Here is an 8157-nt window from a genome sequence, read left to right as displayed (position 1 = left end):
CTAAACAACAGGACCCTGGCCCTGTTCTTCGCAGCACCAAGTAAATTCCTTCTTTTTCCTCTTTTCTCTATCCTCTTTATTCTATGTAACTCTTCGTTTTTTCTCTCTGTTTTACCCGAGGAGTTCCCAGCAGGAATCGTAAGGGCCGCAATTTCTTGAATTTCATTTCTTGAGGTTACCATGGTGGAATCCTCTCCACTCCTGGTACCTGCACCATCCTCTCCTAGCCTCAGGCACCACCTGGCCAAAGCGAGCTTCCCCAGCCTAGCATCCTTACCAGGTTTGCTCATCTTTCCTCTACTTGCTCCTTTCTCTCTGGGCTCCTTCTTCGACGCCAGGGTTTTCATTCTCTCATCTCTCCTTAAGAAATCTATAATCTTCACCCATCCAGGGTTCCAGGAGTTCGTGGATTCATCTCTAACAGAATCCCTACCTATCCTGGACACTTTCCCTAGTTTTATGAAGAAAGGCATCCTAATTCTTAAGAGGTTCAGGGCCAGAAGAGCAACATACCGACTAACACAGCTGGCTCCATTGCTATCCCCAGGCTGCGTCGTCGTTCCTCGGCCACCTTTCTTCTCTCCTGCTCTCGTTCTCGCCCTCTGTATGCAACTACCTACTGTCTCTTTTCCTTTATGTTTTATTCCCCTTCCCATTCTGTCCTTGCACTTCTCTACCACCTGTCTATCAAATTTACTCCCTGCACTGTTCCCTACGCTGTCACCTTGGGATGATGACCCTCCGTCCTTTCTCACGCTAGCTCTCATTAACTCTCTCTTGCTCTCGGTTGCTCTTGCCGTGTGTCCTCTTCCATCATCCTGCCAATTGCTGGCATCCTCCTGCCCACACTCTCGTTGACCCCCCTGCCATCCTCGCCGTCTTCCTTTCCCAGCTCCACCAACTTGCTCTTGGGGTCTACTCCTTCCCTGCCCTGTCTGTCCACCTACCCTTCCCCCTGTCCTCTCCCTCCACTTCCCGAACTTATTCTTGTCCTTGCACTCGTGTGGACACTACCAACCACTTCCCGGCCCCATCTCCGCTGACCCACCTCCTCCACATTGCTACACCTCAATCGGGGGATAAATATCATATTATTATAATTATATTGATATTTGAAATAAGTTATAAATAATTGTTTAAATTAAAATTGAGTTTTTATTTGAAAAATATATTAAATATTTAAAAATTATTATTATAACTAATAAGTTAATATAATATATTTTTTAATTGTAATTGTAAAAAATTGATGAAAGTAATTCTAGTCCAACTTATTTCCTAGAAGAAGGCATATGAAGAAGCATTTTATTGGTAAGAACATCTCGAAATGTTTTTGGCAATTTATTTCCTTCCATATCCGAAGTTTCATGAAACTCAGAATATACTGAATCAATCGTAGAAAGTCGCTTCTACACTAATTGTCATTTTTATTTCTATGTGGTTCATGGATCAGAAATGGGAGTACTACATCCACGAATATTTGTACCACACTTATTAATATTTGCAATTATATTGACAAGACAAAAATCTCGAAAGTTTATGTCCAACATTCCCCACCTTAAGCCGAAGGGATGTTTGTAAGCTCAAACATCATTTAAAATTTTTCAAACTTCAAGATCCTCTACAACCTAGTATCTCAAGACAATTGTATGTCTAGTGTTTTTTATGTACCCTGAGTCATGCTTCCCATTATAATTATTATAAATTATTACGCATGGTCTATGTGCTTCTCCTCTTCTCCCCATGACATGCCAAATATGTTAACTATGAAAATCCATGAAAGAAATGTCTAAGAAGGAAGAAAGTTATGAATGAAGTTGAAATCAATCTCTTTGACGTTTTATAAATGGATAGTGAAATGGCACGATAATGGATCAAGGAAAAAAATGTTGGAAAGTTGGAAAGGCAGTGATGTTGAATGAATTGTGCTCACGACCTTACTTAATTAAGTAATTAATGGTCATTGATTCCAAGTGCATCTCTCGAACTATATATGACCCTTCAACAACATGTCCTACATCTAGGGACATAAACAATTTCTAGTGTATCCACTTGTAATTACCTTTAAGATTCCCTTTCCCAAGGTATGTTAAATTTTGTCAATATGGATGAGAGTGTATTTTGGCCTTATTTTAAATCTAGTTTCTCTCCACCTCCCTTGGATTAGTAATTAATAAAATAAAACAACCTGAATAGTTTTTTTAGCTGTATTCAAACTTTTATACATTTTGGCTCTTGTTCAGACATATTTTTTTATCATTTTTCCCCAAAATCCAATAGGGATTTGTTTGAATCACAAGTTTGGACTATTTATTCTACATAATCCAAGTGCCTGAGGGATTTTTCAGGGCTTTTAAACTTTATGCATTCAAAAATTCCTTTGAAAATATAAAAAAACACAACCTCGCTCAAAATTGTATCGCTTGATTTCAACCAAAATAGGAAAAACTTGGGAGATTTAAACAATGACATTTTTTTCAATGTTAAGCACATCAAGATGATGGATAGTGCTTTAAACCTCAATCTAAGATACTTTCCTCGCTCAAGAATGTTGCAATTTATGTTTCTGCCATTCGAAAACATATTTGAAACTATAAAAAATCACAACCTCACTCAAAATTGTATCGCTTGATTCGAACCAAAATAGGCAAAACTTGGGAGATTTAAACAACGACATTTTTTCAATGTTAACCACATCAAGATGATGGATAGTGCTTTGAACCTCAATCTAAGATACTCTCCTCACTCAAGAATGATGTGATTTATGTTTCTGTCATTCAAAAACGCATTTGAAGCTACAAAAAATCTCAACCTCGCTCAAAATTGTATCGCTTGATTCCAACCAAAATAGAAAAAATTCAAATATTTAAATGACTATTTTTTTTCAATGTTAACCACATCAAGATGATGGGTATTGCTTTGAACCTCAATCTAAGATACTCTCCTTGCTCAAGAATGATGCAATTTATGTTTTTGTCATTCAAAAACGCTTTTAACACTATAAAAAATCACAACCTTGCTCAAAATTGTATTTCTTGATTCCAACCAAAATAGGAAAAACTTGGGAGATTTAAATGTCGACATTTTTTCGATGTTAACCATATCAAGATGATGGATAGTGCTTTGAACCTCAATCTGCTCGCTTAAGAATGATGTGATCTATTTTTTTTTCTCGATAATGACAAAGATCCAAGATGTTATCTCTTTAAATATCACTCAAGAATAACAAAAACCACAATCCAAGATGCTCTCTCTGTAAACATCAATCCAATATGGTCTCCCCACACCCATCATTGTTGTGAATATTTTCACATCGTGCACTTCCTCATGTCACATTCTCTAACATAGAACTAGTCATTTCTCTTCAAAATGATTCCTTCAAATTAACCATAGAGTATAGAATTCTCTTTTTCAAATTAACCACACAATATAAGGTGATATAAAATAAATCGCTTTGATTTTACTTTTTTTCCCAAAAAAGAAAATGAAAAACTCAAATTACAATTTATTATAGATATTAATATTACAATTCGTTATAAAATATCTTTTCATTACTAGATCAATATCAAGCTACGAATAGCTACTGGGATCAATGAGGGCAGCACTGTAGGGACAGGGCTCTACAAATGCTAAAGACGACATCCATGGAGGCCCCTGGGGCCAAAAACCCTAGACTTGATGGTCATGGCTTTAACGCCTTGCTCACCTGACCTCTACCTTCATTCTCCCCATCTCTCTACGGCATAAATCCCTCCATCTTACGGTTACCTGGCTTTCAGTGGCCTTACCAGGCAGTTTACCTGGTTTAACCTCTGTCTCGTTTACTCACCTCGACAACTATAGCTCCTCTGACCATTTACTATTGGTTACAATGGAGCTAGATGATGTTGACTATGAGGCAGACCCTCATACCCAACAGGTTATCTAGTCTCATCATCGAACCGTGTCGGGTTTTGGCACTTTTGCTGCCACCCTGAGCCTTCTGTCAGTTGCTTCATCTGTTCAGGCTCATCCTGGTCCTTCTGTGAACCATCCCCTACCCTCAGTACACATTGACGATGCTCCTGGTTTGGACTGCCCCCCGTTGTCTCTGGCTACCCTGAACCTGCTTGGAACCTACCTACAACCCTTGCCCACCTTTGACGCCCCCTTACCATAGCTCCCCCATATCTCTGTGCCCCATTTTACACCCTCCACCTCCCACATCCCTTCATCTAGGCCTCCTCCCCTCAATAATCCTGCCCTCACCAGCACAACCCTAAACCCTGCAGGCTCAAACCCTAATACCCCCATTCTCTCTGGCTACTTCGGCTCCTTGATCCCTAACCCTAAATCTACCTCGTCCACCCCCCAATCTGTTAATCAGGGCTGTCATGGTCTTCTCAAGGACTACCCAACTGCTCGCCACTCACACAAGCCTAAGAAAGGCAAGTGCCTTAAATCAGTGGACAAGAATATCAACCTAACTCTGGGCGAGGACATTCTAATGGGCGAAGTTGCAGAGATTGCAAAGAAGGTTCTGGTGGGTCATGTGCGTGGCAAGAACTACTCTGTAGATCGTCTTCGACTTTGGACCTCGTAGATTTGGGGCTCCTTGCTCAAAGAATTTCCCATCATCAGGGTACTGGCTCGTGGGTGGTTTGCCCTGCGTTTCCATAGGGAAGAATACACCGACTGGATATTATCCTGATTTTGACACATAGAGTTTGCTCCAGTATTGTTAAAAATATGGGATCTTTTATTTGATCTAGAGAGGGAACAGATGGGCATTGGGCCGATTTGGGTTTGTTTGTTGGGCCTTCCGATGCAGTTTTGGACCCCTGTAGTCTTCAAGCACATTGGAGATGCCCTAGGCACCTACTTAGAACATGATAAATCCTTTGAAAAGACAAGGATCGTGACAATGGCATGTATCCTGGTACATCTAGATATCAGGGAAGCACTGGAGGAAAAGATAACCCTCCATTGGAGACATTTCTTGCGTCATTAAAATCTGGACTATGAAGGTGTTCCCTTTCAGTGCAGAAGATGCCACAAGATCGGCCACCTATACAAGGACTTCCTGCTGCTCACTCCTACTTCATAGACGGCCGCAAGGGGAACGAAACACCACCTGCCGAAAGACCCGATTGTGGACGAGCAGCCCTTAGGTCAGGATCACTCAAAGGATGCGGATGGAGTCACTGCACAACAAACTAGTGCTCCACTGATACCACCTATATCCCCTCCATTGACTCGATCTCGGTTTGTTGTGGAGGCTACTCCTACAATGAGTAATGCTCCTCTTCCCTTTCCCTCTGCTCTGCTTTATAATCAAATAAATGCATCTTTGTTTCAATCCGCATCCCCCTCGTGCATGAGTACCCCCATTAACTGTGAGCTCGAGCCCCCCTCCCCCATGTTTTCAACCACCCCACCGATGGTACAAGATCTGAGCCCTCTCCATCGCCCCTCCCACTCCCCTTTTGCCTCGATCTCGCACTCCTACAATCTCCGCTCCTGACAATTGATCAACCCTAACCTGCTAGGTCTTGGCATCCCCCCCGCCCTCCGAGCATAATCCCTCCAGAGGCAGGCCTTCAAAGATCTCCAAAGCCATCAAACCTGTGGGGGAAGATGTGGCTCAGAGATGCTATAACACCATTGAAAGGGCACTTAGAGCATTTGACACCCTTGACACTGTTCCCTGATGATATGGCTTTCTTTCAACTATAGGGGCTTGGCTAGCCCCCCCAAAAAGCTGGCCCTCAAGTGACTTTTGCATTGTACTCCCTGTGACTTGATTCTTCTTCAAGAAACCCTAGGGGCTTCTAAACAAATTGTTAGGATCCTTCAAGCCATCTTACCCAGCTAGCACTTCCAAGCCTTGGATGCAGCAGGCAGATCTGGGGGCTTAGCCATTGGGATAAATCCTCAATCTATAAGGATGCTATCTTCTTAGGGAGGCCAGGGTTTCCTGGGCATGGTCATTTTCTCAGCTGAATTAGGCAAACAACTTTGCATCATTAATATCTATGCCCCAAACCAAAACAGACTTGCCTTTTGGTAACCCTTTCTAGACAATCCCTTGATCAACAATGCCACAATTCTAGGGGGAGACCTGAATTTCTCCATTGGACATGAGGAATCCTGGGGGCATCACTCGCAGCTAGATCCTCTCTCTGATCAGCTGAGCTCCCTCCTAGATCAATATGGGCTAATAGATGTGCCCATGAATAAGAAGATGCCAACATGGCATAACAGACGGATTGGCAAAGCTGCCCTTGGTATAAGGCTTGACAGATATCTCGTTCAAGAATACCTTCTCCATACCCTCTCCATCTATAGGCAATGGGTGGGCTCGAGGGGTGTTTTGGATCACTCTCCCATCTTCTTGGAAGTGGCTAGCTCTTCTAGAAAACCCAGGGCACCTTTCAAATTTATCTCTACTTGGTTAAAGGACCCTGAATATATTAAACTGGTTACGGATTTCTGGCAAGCCCAAACTCCTTTCAGGGACCAGAGGAAGGCACAGGTTTCTGTAGCGATCTGAAACAACTTAAGGGATTAACTATTGAATGGAAAAAAAGGAAAAAAGTTATGGATGACCAATCCCTTATGTAGAAATTTCCCACTTGTAGATCAACCTGGTAATGCAATGTACTAAAGCAAAACACTTGATCTACTTCTACAAACAATTTTGCGGAAGCTTAATCAACCATGAGCAACATCAAGCATGAACACATATAACTGATAAGAATGAATCAATCACACATAACACAGAATATATCACTGGGGAAAGCACCAGCCTAAAACCCCAACTCTGTATTATCAATCAAGTGGAGATCTTCAACAACATACAAAAAGAATCAGCTCAAAAGCTATCATGCTCTCTCTGTAATCAGAAGATGAAGATCATAGACTCCCTAGGCCTCAATATATAGGCCACAAGTCCTCCAATCTCCTATAATAGACCCTTCTCCATGCAAGGAATATGTTGGAAATAATACTGAGAGGGGGGGGGGGGTGAATCAGTATTATCAGATCAATCAAACTTTTAAATTTCATACTCAGAAACATATACGCTACTTCAATTAAGTGAACCCGCGTGTACACGCTACTGTGTCTAATGAAACTCGCGTATATCCAGAAATCTTATAATTCAGTTAGCTTAATCTTCAGTAAATGCATCAGATCATTATTAAGCATATTAACAGTAAACAGGTGCAGAATAACAGAACAGAACATCACACAAGAGCCACACACATGAACACAAAGATATAAGGTGGAAACCCAATGTGGGTGAAAACCACCTGCTGCAAGTCATCTCAATCTTCTTCTTAATAAGAAAATCCTTTTACAATATTTGTACTGGTGCAGTCTTATACCAGTACGGGAGCTACAACCCCCTTTGCTCTTGTACTAGCCGATCCATTTACTAGTACGCAGGCTGCTACCTGCTACAATGCTCCAAAGATCTCCTTTAGCTTTTGTACTAGCTTAGATACTAGTACGTAGGTGCTTGCCTACAATCTTCTCACCTCCAGGTACCACGTTTCATCAATTTTCAGACTGGATACACTGAAGCACAACACATAATCTGTAAGGCCACTTTTCATCCAATTTTCATACTGGACCCATAACTATCATTGAAACTCAAAACAATCATCAAACTCTGAATCACTGAAACCCTGTTAACAACAGTCACCAGAACACAGAGCAGACACAAAACTCTGTAATAACCATCAGATCCATCTGCAACTTCAAATATCAAGCTTTACAATGTATACGCTACTTAGATGAATCAAACCTGCGTGTATACGCTCTTTTATCAAAGCCAACCCGCGTACAGATCTAAAAATAATTTCTCATAACTTGCAGCTGTACCAGACATCAGTCATACTCATAACACTTATAGAACAACACATGCGTCAGTATGTAGATCTAGAATAAGCATCATAAAGATAGTTCATTTCAAACCATTTGATCCCGATCTCTCCTTAGATCTAGTTCTCCATCAACCGGTGAGATCTCTCCTTAGCACAGATCAAGCAATGCATCATCAACCCATAACCCTGCATACTGGATCTAATGCTTCATCAGATATTCAAGACCTTTCAGATGCACTTGCCTAATGATTTCCTTCCCTTTATATAGCCTTAGGCCTTGTTCAATACCAAG

Source organism: Pinus tabuliformis, chromosome 6 (genome assembly GCF_031772625.1).
Source record: "Pinus tabuliformis cultivar Carrire ecotype Pingquan chromosome 6, CPIR1, whole genome shotgun sequence".
NCBI classification, from domain to species: Eukaryota; Viridiplantae; Streptophyta; class Pinopsida; order Pinales; family Pinaceae; genus Pinus; species Pinus tabuliformis.
Note: the sequence above shows the minus strand (reverse complement) of the source record.